At 44.7% G+C, this 20,309-nt stretch overlaps 1 protein-coding gene across 17 annotated transcripts in view; it reads left to right on the top strand.

The window, feature by feature from the left end:
* The window catches only part of NRXN1 (neurexin 1), a 1,201,358-nt gene that overhangs the window by 440,490 nt on the left and 740,559 nt on the right, over positions 1-20,309 (top strand). The gene's annotated exons all lie outside the window — the stretch shown is intronic.

Here is a 20,309-nt window from a genome sequence, read left to right as displayed (position 1 = left end):
AAGGATGATCTTGCCTCAAGGAGGAGGTTGGACTACATAACCACTTGAAGTCCCTTCCAGCCCTACTTCTCTATATCTCTGTAATTCTATGAAATTTTAGAGCAATACTGGAGGTGCTAGCAGATGAGACTGTAGTGTTGCAGGAAGGATGCTAAAGAGAACAGGGTGGGCAGCAGGAGGAAAAGAATGGGACAGATGGAAGCGCTTTTTGGTTTGGTTATTGAAAGTGCTTCCAAATATTTGGTATTTGGAAGTGCTATTGTTGTGCCTTTGGTTAGGTAGTGTGTATCTGCATTTGGTGGAGTCTGAAAATACTGTTCCAGAACCATGCTTTGGAAAGTTTATTGGTGCTGAAGGAATTTGTGAAGTTCTGTCAGTGTGTCTAGCCCCAGTAGGTCATAACATGTGTGTTCCTAAAAGATGTGCTAACTAAGTGCATTAAGACATTATGCTTAGGAAAATAGTTTGTATATGCTTGTCTCCACCTCATTTCTTTGTGCTGCAAGTCACCTTGGCTATGAAAACAGAATTTGTGTACTACTTTGTCAACAGAAATATGGAACATAAATAGTTTCATTTGTTTTGGTAACATGAGAACACAATATGGAGAAAAAAATAGGTCACTAGAACCCACTGGTTAAAATACTTCAAAACACTCTCTGCATCAGTTTAGGAAGAGTGGGAGCTGTGAGGGGGAGGTATTTACCCAAGACAATGAGTGAGCTCCACTCTGGTTTGGGCAGATTTGGGGAAGCACCTCTGACAAGCACCTGTGAACCACTGACAACTTTCCCTTATTTAACCCCTGGTAAAATCTCAATAGCTTGACAAAATCTAACTGAAGGGCCATGTACAAAGTGACTTAAAGCTAAAGTTTTTTAAACTTGCTTTACTCTTCAGTACATAGGAAGTTGAAATTGTTAGGCCTTAATGGGCGGGTCCGTGTGTGCCCCCCAAAGCGCAGTTGTTACTGCACCATCATTTAGTACTTGCTTTAGGAAGTACTACATGGCAGCGCAGGAACAGCCATTATTGCACCGTCCCAGCAGAACAATTATTTTTAGCAGCTACGCTGACATAGCAATGTGTTATAATGAGGTAGCTCATCACTACAGTGATGTAGTGTTGGCATCACAGTTTGTGCCCACTGTGTCACTGTAGTGATGAGCTACGTCACTGTAGCACATCACTACAGCAATGTAGTGTCTCACATAGACAGGCCTACTGTTGTCCTAAAGTTGATCTTACTTTTTCTGTTAACAGTATCCATCTGCCAAATTTGGTAGAGGTCTATAGAAAATCTATTAGGTGACTATATTATTAAATACCTTATTTTAATGTAATTGTAATGTACAAAGTGACCAAATCAAGGTTCTTTAGGGGCCCTTTAATTTACCATTTCCTAACATCACATGTTTGATACTTAATGTAGCTTTTTGGGTGTTTTGTTTGTTTGTTTTTTATAAACCAAAACCTTATATACAGATACATCAAACTTAAAAAAATACAAAGCGCATCATGTGGACTCCAAATGACCCCTGGTCCATAGGGTGAATGGGAATGTTGGAATCTATAGATCCAGAGCGTAGACTTCTAGCATTTGAGGTACTGACAACTGGTACTAATAGAAAGATGTCATCCTCCAGCATTAAAAGGGAATCAACATGTTTGGTTCTTGTGTTTCTGTTTCTCACATCTCTGTTGTCTAACTAGGCTATTACCCCCTACTACTTCCTGCTGACTAGACATCAGCAAAGAGGAGCACTGAGATCTTAGATAAGCCAGTCCCTTCCCACTCTGTATTATAGTGACCCCCACTAAAGCAGTCCCTGGCAGTTATAAGAGACATTTGCAGAGCACATCCTGCTGGCTTGGCCTGCAGCATACACAGAAGAACATGACCTATGCTCAGAGCAGTAATAGGGGGTATACAATGCTTAGTGCAGATGGAATATTTAGAGAATTTGTCTGTCAAAATCCAAAAAGCTTCTGCAGAGCACATACAAACAGCAGTCTTCAGGGACTTAAAAACCTGTCCAAATTTGGATAAATATTTAGTGGAATAGGAAATGGCATCTCTGTGACATTTTGGGAATCCCCTTGCCAATTTTCAAGTCCTTGCAGCAAAACAAGGACACGCTGGATCTTTTCAGTGAAGCAAATATGATGGTCAAATGTTTTTATTTATTTATTTTTTTTATTTTGGCAAGAATCCTTATTTCCCTAAACTTCATTCCTGGAAAGAATTATGCTATTAGTGCTGAAGTGTTCCTAATCACACAGGAAAAAAGAAAGAACTATGTTAGCCCAGAAGCAAACACCTGGGGCTTCATTAAGGTCCAAATCATAAATTTTTGGCAAAGGAATAAACAACTGAAAATAGGGCTTTATAATAAAAATGTGTTAAACAGCTATAGTTGTCCTTTCCAGCTCTGCTGTAATTAACCAAGTGTACTTCCTTGTAGCCTTACTTTGGTTCTTCTTACTATTAATACTTTTTCTCATTGTTTGCAACTTTGTTTTCCCACTTTCAAATGAGTCCCCTCTAAAATCAGGATGAAGTATTATACTTCATACTCAGAATGAAGTATCTCTGTGGATAAGAAAACAAGACCATTGGATTGATGTTCAGTATTATAAATTGAAAACAAAGGCTTTTATATACTGGAAGCATTGGGAATTTCTGTTTTACAACTCCTACCTCATGCCTGTCTGAACCAGTTACTAAGGTACCACCCTACTCTACTTCTGCCTGACTTCAGACTAACATGGATAACCACCTTTCTACCGCTGTAATGCTTGTAGTTCACAAGATTTCTGACATGAAAATTATTATTGGTCCCTCACAGGCATTTTGTGCTTGAACTAAAAGTTGATACTAAGTCCCAGGCCTCTGAGCAATGTGAGTTTCCATTGCTGCATTTCAAATATCATATCAGAGCGACCTTGAAAGCTGAATCACTAAGATATGTGTAGGTCAATATGGAATCTGTGTTCAAGCAATTTCATTGTTTTTTCAGATTTTTTGTCATCAGTTGCTTAAATTCGTGAGGTAGTTAAAAAAAAAAGTTTTCTCTCTTTTTCTTTTTAGATCTATTAGTGCAGCAAATGTACAAGTAATGAGTACTTTATGAGACAATATTATGGAGCAAACCCAGAGCTTTCTTTAGCAGTCCATTTATTTAGAATTTAGTCTTACAAAGGACTTAAGTTGACACCACGCTCTCTGAGTAATGTTGGCTTATATTTGAAAATAAAACAGTATAGGAGATAAAGAAAAATGACCAAAGCCACATCACGTGATCAATGTATCTTAAAAAAATATCACTACATTTTCATATCAGATAACAACTATTCTCAATTGCCCCTTAAAGTGTCTTTAAAAAGGCAGGATTTGCAGCATGCTCAGGTAATTTTTTTTAGGGTATTTTAGTGTTTTATGGCACAATGATCCAATGGGAAGAAGCCTTTTTGCATTATAGGGCAAAACCAATGCCTTATACTCCACCCAGAAACCAGTATGCTAGAAGTGTTCTGGTAGATCACTAGTACTATATACTTCTACCAATAAGCAACATTTGGCAAACAGGCTGCAGCAGGCTTCCTCGCAATAAGTATGTTAATAATAACACATTGAGCACATTGTAATAATCCGTTCTTGAGATGATGAAGTCTTGGGTCACAACCTCTGTGACTAAGACCTAACAGAAAGTGACTCAACATAACCATCCAACAATGCAACTGAAAGAGAGAGAGAGATCAATTGTCCCATACCTTTTAATTGCTTGTCCAACTTACCATCATTATGACTGTCTTTTCTGGATAGGTCTTGAATCATCCAGCTCTCATCTATGTCCCCATTCCCTCCTGGTACTGGCTGGGCACTCAGCAATGCTGTTTGGATCTAGTGGACAGATATTAAATTTTTTTTCAATATACTGAAACAGCTGGAAGTCTATGCATTCTCACTGAGCCTCATATCCATGTTGTTGAATACAAGGAAATTCATGACAGAGTCCTATGGAACTAAGTGCAACTGTGCCTGTAAAGAGAAGGTACAGTTGTCCCATATAATTTACAATTAATGAACCACAAGGAAAATGGAGTTGCCTAAAAGCCATACCAACTACCTTGTAGAAGCACCAAGTACTGCTCATGATCTGTAGCTACTCATGCAGTTCATAGAGATGACAGTTCTAACATGGGCATTTGGAGTGTGTACACACACCTAAGTCAACATAAAATACAGTAACTTAACTTAAGTAAGTTAACTTAAGCCATGTCACAGCATATTCACATACAGCTCTTTGACGTGGTGGCAGCCATCTTGTGAGCCCTCCCCTGCAGAGTTTTCTTCACTAATGGGACTCACGATAATATGCCTTTGAGGTGTATTATCTTGCACCACATTTAAGTTGCCTGCTCAACATGGGTGTGCATACTCTGACAGCTCAATTGACTTAACTGTCAAAAAGTCACTGAGGCTTTGTAGAAGCCAAGGGTAGGTTGATCTAAATGCCTGGTCATGAGGTTAACTAACTTTAGACCAATAAAGGGTTAACCTGATTTATGAAGGAATAACCTAGTCTCGTGGAAACCTGTATGCATTCAAAGCACAACCCTGGGCTGTGCTGTTCCTACTTCCTCGTTCCTCCCTAGGCTGCTGCAGTCCTGACTGGGCTATTTTTATCCTCTGACTACCCATCCTAGATCTGCCAGCCCACCCCCTAATCCTGTTAGAAATGTTTCTCATTGTGAATGGCATCCAAAAATACTATCAAGTACACGCAAATCAGTCTGACCAGGATCTCTGGACAAATATTGAGATCTGTCAAATGTCATGGCAGAGGCAAAGAATGTCACTTTTGGGTGCTCTAGAGTACCAACATGAGAAATCAAAAATTCTTTGACAAATCCAATCAGAATCAGTACAAGGTTCTGCAGCTGGTACTGTTACCATCTTCCCTCATGCTGCATCTGTTGTAAGCCAGTTGTAAATCAAGGTGATCTTGCAGGATGAAGCCAGCAAAGCTGGCATTTCAGTGCCAACCTATAAATGATAGAAGACAAAAGATATTAAATTTTTGCTGAGCCATGAACACAGTTGTTCTTGCAGGAGCAGTCATGTTTTTCATGATCTCCTAGAAATATTCTGGATCCATTAACCTCTAAGGGTGACCCATGAGACAGGTCCATCATCCTGACAGATTTCAATGCATCACAGCTTCAAAATAGAAGACATAATAGTCAATTCACATCCTGTGAAGAAAATACAAGTTAACCTTACTGGTTTTATCTACATAATTGTTAGGTAATGATATCGGCTTAGCTTTAATTAGTTTTCAATATATCTATGCATTATGAAATAATTCATTTTTGGGGGAAACATTTGAAGAGAGATGCATAGATTTTAAAGGTAGAAGGGCCTTAAGCACCCATTTATTTTAATGCTGTACCTAGTATCTCAGAATGATGATGGCATCATAGATTTTAACTGAAGGATGGTAAGCTAGTAGATGCAGAAAAGGACAAAAGAAAGAAACTACTTAGTAAATAAGGCTGATTCACTGGCCTGGTAAAAGTTGTGAAGGGGCTTGTTAGGACAACAAGTGTTTATAGTGTAGGACTGGGAGCTTGAAGGATTTAGAGCGGAGCATGACACAGACCAATGAGCTATGAAAATAATTATAGCAGTAACACTTTGAATAGATTTGAGAGAGAGGCTCAAGGAGAAAGGGAAGAACATTACTAAACTAGTAAAGGCATGAGATAATCAGGTCTCAGCCAAGGGTTTGGCAGCATGAACAGAGAGGAAAGATCAGGTTTTAAGGTGGTTCTGCCTGAAAAAGCAGGCCTGGCTATTCAAATCAAAAGAGAAAGCAAAGTAATGTGTGAAGCCAATATAATGGGCTTGAGGAGGATAAGATTTTGGAGGTGTTCACCATGACACAAGAAGTGGAGAATAGGCAGAATTTACAAAGAAAGATCAGAAGCTTATTACTGATCATTCAGCATCCATAAGCAGATGTGAACATGTTGGGATATTTTAGCTGAATGAAGGAGAAAAGGTCAAGAGTAGCAAGAGAGACATTTGTGAGTCAACACTGTAAGGACTGCATTCAACACCATGTGTGCAGAGTAAGACGTAGATATCAAAATAAGAAAAAAGGAAGGCCAGGAATGGAGTTGTGATGATTTCTAACCTCTCTGTATATATAAACCTCTGTACTCAAATAGAGAAAGGATATTTATCAAGACATGCCCTACCAGTCTGTTTTCCAGCTTACCATTAATTGGTGATCCAACAGTTGTGTCAGTTTGCATAACTTGCTGTACAATTTAGATCACCTAAGCATTTAGGCACCTAATTTGAAGACAGAAACACTTGGACATTTGGGGCATTTATACACATACTTCAGGAGTGGGGTAAGGGACACTTTAATTAGAGCAGCTCTGAAGAGCCAGAAGCACCTTGTGTATCAGTATCCCCACGCTTAAAAATGGTGAGGGGGACCCTTTAACAAAAGCTTGTTGAATGAGCTTTAGTTAAAGCACCCCCACTGCCATTTTTAAGCATGGGGATGCTGATACACAAGATGGAGGCTTCTGGAGCACAGTAATTACCCTGATCCAGCAGACTTGATTAATCAAGTCTACTCTGATGTGATGTAATTACAGCATGTCAGAGCAGCCTCACTGCTTGTATATAGGCACCCTGGAGCTGTAAATACAGTTATTTAAGACTTCAAAATTGTGCTTGTAAAAATTGACACTGGTGTGTTTTCGAAAGCTGGCCCTAAATATTAGCTTTTAAAAATTTTGTTCTTTGGGTTTGGCTAACAGTCATTTTGGTGCAAGACCTGAGCAAGCAGGAAAATGTGTGCCTAATTTACTTCTAGCTGCAATGTCCTTGAAGGGACTACTGCAGCAGCTGGGGATTTGCTGAAGAGCAGCAGTACTCACAACATGCCCCCAGTGCTATTGGATGGGGTAAGGTCAGCACAACAGCCTTATATCACTCAAGACTTCCCCTTACACCTGAAGAACCAGTTAATTCTGTGTTTCCAATTCAAAAAATAAAATAACATAGGACAGGATTGGGCCCTAATAGTCTCTCAGCGTACATATGTTCATTTTATGTTACTAATTCTCTCCTTCTGGGCTTTTCTGAAAGACAGGCAGGCATAGTTTATGCACAGTGAAAAACAAGAGTCATGCATACTGAGGGTGAAAAAGGATTTGTTTCTGCCTATGTAAACTGCCTTGTTTCCCACTAGCAGTCAGTGTCACAAGCTAGTAGCCTAAGACAACTATTTCCACTGCCTACATAACAGATGTTTGCTACGTCTGAACAAAACAGAGAGCAAAAAAAGTTGGATTCAGGGTAAAAAATTCAAGAGCATTTAAATGACTTAGGAGTATGTCTCATTTTCAAAAGTGGTTTAGAAGACAGAGTCTCATTGACTTTCAGTGGGACCTAAGCTCCTAAGGCACATATTTTCAAGCTACAAAACAACCTAAAATGCAGATGGGTGCCTAGTGTGATTCCCATTCTTTACCTCTTCCCTTTGCCAAAAGAAAGCTCAAGCACATTATCTTTGTTATAAAAATCATAGTAAGCATCATATTTAGGCTCCTGTCTGTGAAAATCTAGCCCTAAGGGTGAAATTCTATTTCCCTTTGTGCATCTAAATATTTTTCCAGTTGCGTAAATGGCATTTTTACTACCTATGGGTAGTGTGCATTTGTGAGCATGCACACACAACTGAGCATGTGAGGAAGCTATTCACTGGCCAGGCAGCTCTGTACCTATGTGCGTGCGTCCACTCTGGAGGCATACCCATGTAGGTCTAACTCACAGAAATGTAGCCAGCCAGAAACCCATCACAAACCCATGATTAAATGAAGCATAGGAGAGCGACAACCCTCCCACAATTTAGCCTTAATAGCTGTGTGATTATACTACTTAACCAGGACACTGGAGACTTGAATTTTCCTAGGCACCTATCTGTATTTTATGTTCTTTTGTAGCTTTGGAAATGTGTGCCTTAGGAGCCCAAATCCACTGAAAGCCCATGAGATTTAGTCTTTTAAATCTCTATTGAAAATAAGATATACTTCTTAAGCCATTTAAGTACTCTTGAAAATTTTACTCTGCATCTCTGGGACTTTCCAGTACAGTTCCAGGTGGTGGCTACACTACAGGTTAGCATCCAGTGTCCTCTTCAGTGCTCCTTTTGAAGCTGGCCTCTTTGGGCATCTAAGAGAGAGAGCTTTGTGGGGCTAGGAGGAACTTGAGGGTGTGTAGCTCAGAGAATGCCTCCCTGGAAAGGAGCAGACCCTGGGTTCTGGCTTGGATCCTTGCTCCCAATGGGTCAGAAACTTCCTTGTTGCAGTGCTCTCCATCTATTTTATCCAATAATCATTACATGCAGGGAGCAGTGGCTCAGCCTCAAAATGTGTGCTTAGAGGGCACTAATAATACCTAACTTCAGGCATCATGGGTATATATATCGCCAGTGCATAGCTTAAGTATGCTCACCTGTCTGTGCCGTAGAGGAAATAGAATCATAAACTGTGCATAAGTGACAAAGCAAAACAAAACCCACTTATTTGCCAAAAAACCTGACCTGTAGATGCACAAAGGTTAAAAAATTTCCCCTTAAGTGTCTATGTATCATGGTGACTTTCAACTCTTCTAAATTGCATTTAAAAATGAGAGTTAGATTCCTTTTGAAAACAGAATCCAGTGTTCTCCAGACTTAACAGAGGGGTTTGTATTAACCTTCCATTTACAGATATCCATTGGAAAATTATATCTACTAAATATAACTTAGAAGAGGAATATTTAGGCTTTTTTTAAAAAAAAGAAGCAATCTTATGTGTGGCAACAGTTTCTTGCTAATTCTGTTCTCATTTACGGTCAGGAGAATGCCACTGAAACACACAGGCTGCATCCAGATGTGCGGACATTTGATTCCCCAGGGACAGCTAATGGCAGTGCACCTTTGGCACCATTACTTGTCCCCAGGGAACGCCCATGCCCCACACGCCCTGGTGCTTAGCAGTTTACTCCAGGTGGAGTATGGAAGGCTTGCACCAGCAGTGGACTGGCCCCGCAGCCTTACCTGGGGTCCTGGGGGCCTCCTGGGGCTGCAACAGTAGTTATCCTGCCACGGAGAGTCTGGCCGGCAGCAAAGTGCAGTTCTGGCTGGCCAGGCTCTGGCGTCAGGCACCACATACTGCTGGTGTGTGCACCATTCCGCGTTTTTTCTCTGTAGGTTTTTTGACCCCTGGATATCTAGGGGTAAAAAAACCCTCTCCATGCTGCTCCCTTGCAGCATGGAGAATGGTGGAACGTGGTATGTGGTGCTGAAGAGCATATGGCTGCGTTCATCGGGACATGGCCACAAAGTGCATCTACATGTGAGCTTTACTGTAGTAGACTAATTATTTCAGCAGTAAAGCACCACCATCTACATGGATGCCAGTATTAGGGTGTAGTAAATTAATTAACTCCACCATAAGATAGTACTGACAGAGACGGTACTATCTTATGGTGGAGTCATTTACTGCACTGCAACACGCATGTAGTCGGTGGCTGGGACCACAGCAGCTTGAGCAGCGGCAGAGCAGTCCCAGGCAAGCAGCTGGCTTAGGAGATCAGTCACACGGCTCTACAGGTTCTACACCCTCGTGCCCCAGTGAGCCGCTCCGCTGCCCAATGCCATGGCTTGGGGCTTATTCCCCTGAGCCTGCTGCCAGTCCAGGGCTGGTCCACCCCAGCTAAAAGAGTTGCTGTCTCAGGCACACATATTAATGCCGTGTCTGGGAGCAGTGTACTCCACTGCAAAATGCTCCAGAATTTATCATGCTGTATTAATTGCATGTGTAGATGCACCCACACTGGAGTAATGGCAGCAGCATTAAAGTGGGGGAGGGGTGGAAGTGGGGCAATAGTGCACCACTGTTGCCCAGGGCACAGAATGGTCCTGTTTCACCTCTGAGTAACAGCACCATAATTCACTTTTCTCTTGAGCTATTCAGGTTGTCATCCTGAAGCCTGCGTATGAAACGTTCCATTTAAGTCAGCAGATTTGCCTGAGTAAAGATTGCAAAATAAAACCTGCCATTCCTGTCAGTTTCTTTTCCCAGTAACCAAACATACTTGGCTAAGAGGCTGTTATAATTTTTTTTTCAGATGCATTGGATTGATAAAATTACAAAATACTACATACTTTCAAGTAAAATTACAGCCTCCTTGTAAACTGACAGCTTAATTGCTTGTTTTCAGGAGGCTGTGGCTATCTACAGTATGATACTTGTAATGCTTTCAGTGTTTGTCAGAGGCATATTTATCCTATAATGAAGATGAAAGATTCTGATGAAGGCAGCAAAACACTGGGCTCGATCCAGCTCCCATTGAAGTCCTTGACAAATTTTCACTTACTTCAAATGTGTATGATTCAGTTATTTTCACTGAAGAGGATTTGTCTCACTCCTGCTTATTTATACTGAGAACCATGTGAATGGCGGTGGGAGGTGTTCTGTGCATTTTAGGATTTAGCCAAGAGAGTTATATAAGCAATAGATGGATGAATAGAATGCTTTATTAATCATGTCTGTTTATATATGCATTAGTACAAAGGGAGTCAACATTTGTTGGTAGGCATGTCACAAATTAGCTCTGCATTCTCCTTAAGTACCACACTGATCCCCTTCCTCTCCCCAAAATCTGCTCTTCTACCTTCTACTTCCTACCCTGTTCTCATACCCTACCCAACCTGCTGGTCTTCTTTCTTCCCTATCTACCACTGCTGCTTGTCCTCTCTCTGATCTGCCATGTGTCATACACAGACGCTACCTGTGACACTTCTATGTTCATATGTAGTATACAAACTAGTATGTGTATATATAATGTGGTTAGGGCTATGTGAAAATTTGATTTATTTTATTTTATTTTTTTGGTTTTCTGGCCAAACTAGGAGCAAACATGGCCCAAGTTAATTTGGCTAAGTAAGGAATTTGGCTTTCCTGACAAATGGTTATGAATGAACAAACAAAATTTAGAAAGGGAGCTCTTTAGTTACTTTACAGTTGATAGATTCAACATTAATTTTCTTGTTTAATCTGAGTTGCATTGTTTTGTTGGGGAAGGAAATAAAGGTTTTGCCCACCTCTAGTTATAAAGATGCAGAGTTGATACACTGTGGACTTAGTAACGATTTAGTTTTTTGCTCTGGGTATAGTTCTTGAGCTCATCCATTCTGTATACTAAATGGACTGGGGTCCTGTTGAAAAAGTACCATGTGATTTTGTACTTCAAGATGCTGACATAATGCAAGGGCACAAAGTGACCAAACTATGCTTCAAAACGTGCCCTGAAATTTCCTATATTTAAGTTGTTATAGTTCAATAACTTTGTTTTAATATTTTTATGTTCATAAATCAAAGAAAAAACACGTTCTATCATGTAATATTAATATTATTATTACAACTGTAATAACCTCTGACACGGGCCATCAAATTAAACTTTACCACTGTGCAGTACAGATTTCTATTACTCAAGAGTAGTTAGATGAGTGCTATTGTAGTTTAGACAACTCAAGGAGGAGATTTAGCCCATTGAACTGCTATATTGAAAGGTTAATTTTAAGTCATTTATAATGTTCTGATTTTGTTGCCACTTCTGTAACAACCTCCTGAATTAATCATCAATCCAGTGTGAACCTGTGTTTTGCCGCACCACAGCACACTCCTGTATCATTTGTACTGAAGCTGAAACTCTGTTAAGCTTGATCTGCATGGAAAGTTTTGCAAATATAGCTATGTTACACAGATACAGTTATTCCAAGGGGGAAAAAAAAGAATTCTTTTGTCACTGTAGCTTTTTTTGTTCAGAAAACTGGTACAACATGCATTATCACTCAATTTTGCTTATATAGCTAACAACCAGCAAACTCTTTCTAGAATAGACAAGGCCTTAATTGTCAGCAGTAGCAGGTTATTTTAGCCAGGATACTGAACCAGTGTTATGTGTGTAGGAATTGTTTATTTTTTATGTGAAATGTGCAAAGGAACATAAATCTGGTAGATTCATTTTGAGATATAGCTTGCTAAACTGGATAATTGAGTATGCTCTAGTAGCAATTTGCTCAGGTAACAAATTTACTCCTGATTAGTTACTGCACAGTTACGCATATGTAGACATGACCCAGGAGCTCTAGGATGGGAGCCTCTCCTGCCCCAGGGCTGGGCTACATCTATGGCAACCCCTGCCTCAGGCCTTTAAAAGCCTGCAGGCACTCAGAGCCTTGGGCACACCAGCAGGGAACCTGAAGCCACGCCAGGCCCCTGTGTCCCCCTGTGCATGCCACTGGCTAGCTGCTCTATCCTGTTTGCACCCCGATGCCTCTGTCTGGCACAGCACATGTCCATGCCATCCAGACCCACAGGTCAAGGTCTTGTAGGCATAGTGGGTTTCCATCACTCACTAACCACAATTGTTGGTCAGGGAGTGCCCATAAGTCCATTCCCTTTATACAGCAACTGACAGACGTGCTCACATCCCAGGACCCAGGCCATAGCCAAGCTATCTATACCAGCACAGGCAGCCTGCCCTAGCCCCTTCCCTGGCCTAGCACCCCCTGTGACATGCCACTGAGGGAGGGCCCCTTGGGTGTCCAGCAGTCTGTCCTTCCAAGTTCCCCGGATGCACCCTCCATTAGCAGCTCGAGGAGTCCCAGCCAATGCCTGGCATGCCAGCTCCGTAGCCCCAGCCCCCGCCATGAGACATGGCCGGCCATGTCACCGCCAACCACCAGCAGTGCCAGCTTCTCCCTGGGGGTGCCCCCAGCTGGGCACCCACCCCCCACCCTCTGAGAACACTGCATGGAGCTGCCAGCCATTCAGGCCCTGACTATGTAGTAAGCCCTCCCTGCCCCTGCCTCTGCCCTTAGCCCCAGCCCCTGACTGACTCTTCCCTGCTCCCCACCTGGCCTGCCTACACTCCCCTGACCCCAGGTTCCCTCTCCACAGCATACAGAAAAGTGGGAGACAGTGCAGGACTTTATTTAGCAGCCTGTTCTCCCACAGCTGGGTGGCCATGGGACTCTTACATGCTGAGGCCAGCAGCAATGTCCTACTTGGCTGCTGGGGGCCAAGACATGTAGCACAGCCACAGGTAGCTCTCCAAGCAGCTGTGGAGGTTGTGGTGAAGCCTGGGCTTTCTCCCTGCACTGTCATAGCTCAGGGTCCAATACCAGGTGTGTAGCTGCACCCAGGGCACCATAGCCAGCAGCAGCAGGGCATATTGGGTCGGTTATCCCTCAGCCCATGCAAACAGCTCCTCATGCACTGCCTGGGGAAGGCACAGCAGTGGCACAGGGGGGCCTGGCCCTGGGATGCCTCCCCAGAGAAAACCCCTGTGTAGAGGACAGGGACACAGGTAGCTTCTCATCCCAGTCATCCAGGAGCACTATGATCCCCGAGTCCATGGGCAGCAGCACAGCAGAGCAGCTGCACAGCAGAGCAGTTGGCCTGCTGGATGGGTTGGGAGGAAGTGGGTTCTGGAGCCACAGCAGCAGGTGCTGCTGCCAGGAGCCTGGCCTGTCCCACCCTTGGCAGCTGGGTTGAGGCCTCAGTGTTGCTGCCACCCACATCTAGGGCCCTGCTGATGTGCTGTATCCACCAAAGGAGGACCCTGGACAAAACCCTCTTCTTGGACCAGCTGGGGGACACTCAGGCCTGATGGGCAGAGAATGTTAACCACCAGGACCGGTGGTGGGCAGAGGCTGTCGCCTATGAGGAGGTGTGGGACTAGCATGAGGAGGTGTGGGACCAGGCAGGCCAGGAATTCCAGGCATAGCCCCTGGCCCTGGGGCATGAGCAGGTGGAGGCCCTGCAGGAGCAGAGTGCTATCCTGGCCCAGGAAGTGCAGGTCACAATGACCACCAGGTGCTGGACACCATTCTGGCCCTGGCAGTTGTCTTCATGCCGCTCACTCCCCGGCCCCCAACCCTAGCCCGGCCTGACCCCTGGCAGCCACCTGTAACTGAGCAGCAGGCCCCCACCTGGGCCTGGGAAGATATCCTGTGCTGCCTCCAGCAGCTAGGAGCCCCTGGCCTAGCCCCCACCCTGGGTCCAGTGCCACCCAGCCCTCGCACCTGGGTCCAGCCATGCAGCTTGCCCCGCCTCCATACAGGTGCAGAGCCAGAGCTGCAGCAGGGTCAGGATCACATGCCAGCCCTGCTGGCCAGAAGGGGAGCCACCTGCACTGGGAGAGCACCAGTTGCCATCACCCCTCTGCAAGCCCCCACCTGCCACACTTGCCATTGCATGTGCACCCATCAGGAAATGTCCAAAGGCCAGGGTATTGGCCTCCTGTACTCACACTCTGCCCCCTAGCTACCCCCACCCCATGGTTCCCTACCCTGGGACAGCACACAAAGGACATTGAACAAAGTTTTCATAGGGAAGAAGGTGTTTTATTGTTGGTTGGTGGAGAGGGTGGTGGAGGGGCTCTGTTTGTTGCAGGGAGGGGGCCCCTGGTTGGCGTGAGGGGAGTTAAAACTTTTTCTTGTGAGATGAGACTACAATAAGCATGGTGCTGGGGGTAGGCAGGGGCGGGGGTCTGTGGGTGGCAATGTAGGCAGGCTAGAGTGGGGAGTGCTGGAGGAGGTGGTCAGCCAGTGCCTCCTACACCTGGTGCCCTGGCCCCTGCTGGCAGTGTGTGGCTCTCTTGGAGCCTCAGCAGGAGGGGCCACCACTGCCACCACAGGTGGTGTTCCTGCTGTCATGCATCCCCAGCACACCACACCTCTTCCACCCAGGCCTTCTGGAACTGCTACTCCCAGACCACACAGATGTTAAGCAGCATTCAGGCTGCAATGATGACCTGGGGGAGGTTGTTCTTGGCAAACTTGAGATGGGTGGTAAGGGCACACTAGCGACCCTAGAGACAGCCAAAGGCTCACTCCACCAGGGTATGGGTCCAGCCCAGGAAGCAGCTGAAGTGGACATGACAGGGGTCCAGGTAGCCACTCACATGAATTAACGAGAGCAGGAGCAGGTAGGTGAGGTCCCTGATGAGAAGGGATGGGACAACCACAGCACCTGGCTGCAGGTCCAGCACCCCTGGTTTAAAATGCCCACTCTCCACTAGGCCTGGGAGGCTGCAGTTCCAGAAGACATGGGTGTTGTAGGTGCTGCCCACCCACCTGACACATGTTCATGTAGGCGCCTCAGTGGTCCACAATGGCCTAGAGCACCATGGAGTGAAAGCCCCTTTGGCTATAGCAGTGGCAGTCTCCATGGGGTGGGCAGATGATAGGATGCGGGTCCCATTAAGGCCCTTAATGCACTGGGGGAATCCCAGGGCACAGAACCCCACTACCAGCGCCAGGGGGTCATGCACATTGAGCACGGTGTCCCCCAAAACATCCTGGAGTGCATTGCACACTTCCAGGATGCCCTCCTGGTGGTGGCCTTGTCCACACCAAACAGATGCCTGATGTACCACAGGCTGGTGGGTGTGGCCAGCTGGTGCAGGGCGAAGGCCAGATGGGTGTCCGTGGGCAGGGGCAGCCACGTGGTGATGTGCTGCCAATCCAGGTTGGGCCTGAGCTGCTCTGGAAGGTTGCAGAAGGTGGCCTGGGTCATGCAGAAGGCCTTCAGCCACCGCTCGTTGTCTCAGGTCTGCCAGATGGTGTGCCACCACCTGTCCTCGCTGGCCCAGTGAGCCCAGAGGTGGAGGGGGCTGGAGGCCCAAGAGTGTGATGGCAGCCCTGACAGTGGCATCCTAGAGCCCATTTGCGGTGTCCATGCCAGGGTCTGGCCTGGTGGACAGGGTGGAGGTGGCAGGTGTGCAGGAGGGGGCCCTGGGATAGTGCACAGCAAGCAAGTAGTTGCTATGTGGGGGAGCCAGGAGGACCCATGTAGCCACGGGCCAGCAGGAGCACTGCTCAGCACTGTGAGGGGTGGGGGCTGGAGCAACCATAGTGCAGGGAGGCACAGGCAGTGAGGAGAGCACTGCTGTGTACTGTTCCTGTCCTGGGCATGCTTCTCCTGGCCAACAAAGTGGCTGGCCAGAGAGCAGTGAGCAGGGCTGGCTTTTGCAGAGGGCTGCCAGCTGCTGCCAGCTGCAGATGAAGCCTGGAGCTCCCCCGGGTGGCAGTAGAGGACCACTGCAGGTCCATGGGAAGCAGAAGCAGATTGATAGCAAAGCTGATCCCACTCCCCTACAATTGTAATTATATGCCTGGCACCATTTATTTGCTAGTAATTTACTCACAAGTAAACTGGTGCTACATCTAATGCACATGTAGACGCATCCATTGAGCACAATTTATTGATACCAGGTATGGCCAGTTTCATTTGGTAAGTAATTTGGTAGGCAAGAGATCTTTGATTAGCATGCTGAGTGATGCAAGATGATCCTCAGTAGATTAACAGCTAACAGTTTAGTCTTCACACTCTTGAGAACTATTAAGTCCTTACCTGACTTTTCTCCATATTGTAATATACTATATTTCTAAGCACTCACTTGGATAATCAGATAGATTACATGTAGGTTTTGAATACTTGTTTAAGTAATTTATCTTTGCAAGATTTTTGTTTTTTGCTTTATTATTCATAGCAAAATTCTCCTGTAATACAAAGAGCCAGCCCCTCTGAATCAATTAAGCCCTAAATCAGGGATTCATTGGAAATGGAGAGTGAGGCAAGAAGCAATGACACTACTTTGATATTTGCTCAAATGGAAGACTACTATGGAGGGGGTGGGCCTAAGGTCTGGCTGTTGAGGACACACTGCTGAGTCTGGTCTGTATTGGTCCCAAAGACTGCAGTGACTTTAATTAAATGGAGTTTTGGAACAGGCTTCAAGAAGGGAGATGCAAAATACTTGGATGGCATAGGAGGGGATGGAGTTCTTGGCCTGGGATGGAAATGGGAGAGTTGGATTTAATCTCCCCAATTCTTCAGTCCCCCTGTATTATCCTCAATTCTGCAAATGTGAGTAGCTCTGTGAAATGCAACTATTCATGATAACAGTTAAGCACAGGCATAAAGAAAATACAGCATCCACAACAAAGTTCAACAACTCAGTCTCTGAACTAATGCTCCATAACAGAACTAGTTCTTTTGTAGTTTTATCAGCATAATTAGTCAAAAAACTACAAATGTGGGCCCAGTCCTACCAGTTTAAAAGTGTTTATGTTGACACTGGTTATTCCTGTAACAGTCTACAGTACCTTAGTACAGTTTTCCCCTGCTTTTTGCTGTACATGCGTTCCTGGAAAATGGCACGTAACTCGAATTCACATAAAGGGAACCCACTTTACAATGTAACAGAAACAGATATGTTCCAAGACCTCACCTGCACTGACCCCCAGACCCATTTCTACCATTTTACAAGACAATTTTGGTACTTGCCACCAGCAGACAGTACACACAAGCACAGGGTAGTAGTGAATGTTTAGTTGATGTGAAGAGGGTGGTGAAAGGTCTTCAGTGTCAGACTCCACATCACTGGCAGGAAGTACAGGCAGGGTAACATCCATAGGAGAATCATCAGGCAAGGGGCTTTCATCACCCTCCAACCTGGGAGAGGAGTAGAAGAAAAGCTAGCAGGACACTTAGAAGCCATAATGGGGATGGCAGCTACAGAAACATGTGTTGCAGACAATGAATGAGGAGCACAGATCCACACAGGAGACTATATTTTGGTGCACATCATTCCCACAACGCACCACACAAAGCAACCGACTCTGGGCTTCCACCACACCAATCGCACAAGAGTGAACTTACCTTACATATAACAAATCGTTGGTATAAAAAGGGTCATTGCATAAAAGCAAATTCACACATACAGAACCTGCATAAAGCGAGGAAACCTGTAATAGTATAATTGCATCCGCACTGTGGGTTGAACTTTTATAAAACACACAAAATGCATATCAATTTAAAAATTGTACCCTAACTAAAATATTTACACTTGTATAAATTCTGTGTGTAGAGGGCATCTTATTTTCTAATATACAATCAGTAATATTGATTGAAAGAAATTGTATAGATTGTAATAGTATGAGACTGATAGGGTTTCACAGAAATTACAGATACTTTTAAACCTTCTACATTGAGATGGATATGCAGTTCTATGGAGTTCTCATATCTATCTTGAATATAGAAATCTGTTAAGGCAGGGGTTTTCAACATTTTTAATAAGTGTACCCCTGGTGGCCCCTTTTTTAGTAAGGGTACCCCAAGATGGGGGGGTGGCAAGCAGCCGGACACCAAGCGCGGGGTGGGGGGGAGGTGGTGAGTGGCTGGATGCTTAGTGGGGGCATGGCTAGTGGCAGAGCAGTGGTAGCGCAGTGTCTGTGCAGCCCTGCTCTCGAGCCACCTCAACCCTGCTCCTGTGAGGCAGGGGAGCAGTGTGGCAGTGCTCCATTCCCACCCATCCCCGCGTACCCTTGGTTGACAACCCCTGTGATAAGGAGTAGATTGACTCTTCTGTAGGTTTGTTTGAATATCCTAAAGAAAGATTATACTTCTCAACCAATTTTTGCAAGACTTCCCTTTAATCCCACAGTGTCTAGTCTAGTTCTTACTTTGATATCCAAAATCTGCTCTGGCCTTTCATCCTAGAAATCTTTCCTCTCTTTTACTTTTTTCATTTGCTTTCTTCTGTCACCCCCTTTGAACATTTTGGAAAGCTTAAGACCTGCCTTGCTCTCTTTCCTGCTTTAAATGAAAACACTTCATTTTACTTGATACCATGAGTGTTTTATAGAGCCTTCAGAATATGACATGCTTCCAGAAATAATATGACCAATCGGGCAATTTTCCAGTAGCATCTTATCTGAAGTGACAGATAATCTTCTCAGACCTAGTTCTGCTTCTTGTAAAAGGCTAGTAATCTATTTAATAAAGCAGACTTACTGAAAAGCACTGTTCCATAGCATTGCAAACTTTATTTCACATCTTGAATTATCCTTTCAAATGACTAAAAATTTAAATTTTTAAAAAGACTTGCCTGCTGTGCTTGCATTGAGGCAGTCAAGAATACATTATTCATCCTTAGCCAGGTTGCTGTTACTCTGCAGTGAAATGTTAATGATTTCTAGGAATGGAAATCATTACAATGGATTTCTGGGAAAAAACAAGCTTTTTAGCTTTTTTTCCTTTTGTAGTGATTTGGCTATGGTCAAGCAAACTACTAAATCTAAGATTGAAGCAGTGTGACTGTCTGACCTGGACGTAGGCTATCTCTGTAGGTAACGAAAGGGAAGGTAAAGGCAGAACAGCAGTTTTGTATAAGCTGCTGGTAAGGGGCTAAAAGGAGTTTTGTGGCCTTAGGAGAGGCTAAAGGCCTAACAGGTTTGTCAGTCTGAGTTTCCTCCACCACACCCTCACTTGGAAATGCATTCAACGTGCAGTTATAGATGAAGCCCTTCCAGAGTTGGAGTTGGCCTTATCCAGAAAGTCTGTTTTCTGTGTGTTGTGCCTTTCAGCCCCCAAATTCTGCTTTTCTTCTTATGCACTGGAATTGCTCTTATCTTGCTGTGCCTGACCCACCACACTGCTGAAGGGAGAGGCAGGGATGGACTTTGTAGAGACTGTTCTTCACAGCTAGGGACAGAAGTTACACATAAACTGGTTTAAGTGATCAGAAACTGGTTTAAACCTGTAACAGAACAGAAGTTCAGTGCACATAAACTACTTTCAAAATGGCTGAAACTGGTTTAAGATAAATCTGGTTGAATGTAGTATCAGACTTAACTGATTTAGGTCAAACTGATTAATGAAACTTCTGTGCCAAACCCCTTCCTGATTCGTGTTAAATCACAGACCCCCAGCATGCCAACATGCTTTGCAGCCCAGGGCTCTGCTGTCTGCTCCAGAGAGCAGGGCTGACCCTGCCCCTCTGCTCCCTAGCTGGAGCAGTGAGAGCTGCCTGACAAGGGGGTAGGGGTAGGAAACCCAGCTGGTGACCACAGCCGGGTCTGCTGTGGGGGGGGAGAGGGGGCAGCCCCTGCCAAGCTATTTCCCACTCAATGCTAGAGCAGAGGGGGCAGGGCAGAGGGGCAGGGCTCGAGGTGGCAATGGAAAGGGAAACAGCCTGAGAGGATCTGCCAGCAAACAAGGGGCTGGCAGGAGATGAGCAGACTCTAACCCCTCCCACCTCTGGCAAAGACTGAGGCAAGCAGTTGATAAGGGCAGGGGAAGGGGGTATAATTCCCTTCAGCTCCCCCAGACCCATGGGGAGGGGGAAGAGGCTGGGGAACTGGGGTTGGAGGGACTGGTCC

The sequence above is a fragment of the Alligator mississippiensis genome, chromosome 1, assembly GCF_030867095.1.
Source record: "Alligator mississippiensis isolate rAllMis1 chromosome 1, rAllMis1, whole genome shotgun sequence".
NCBI lineage: Eukaryota > Metazoa > Chordata > Crocodylia > Alligatoridae > Alligator > Alligator mississippiensis.
This window is presented reverse-complemented; position numbering and strand designations above follow the sequence as displayed.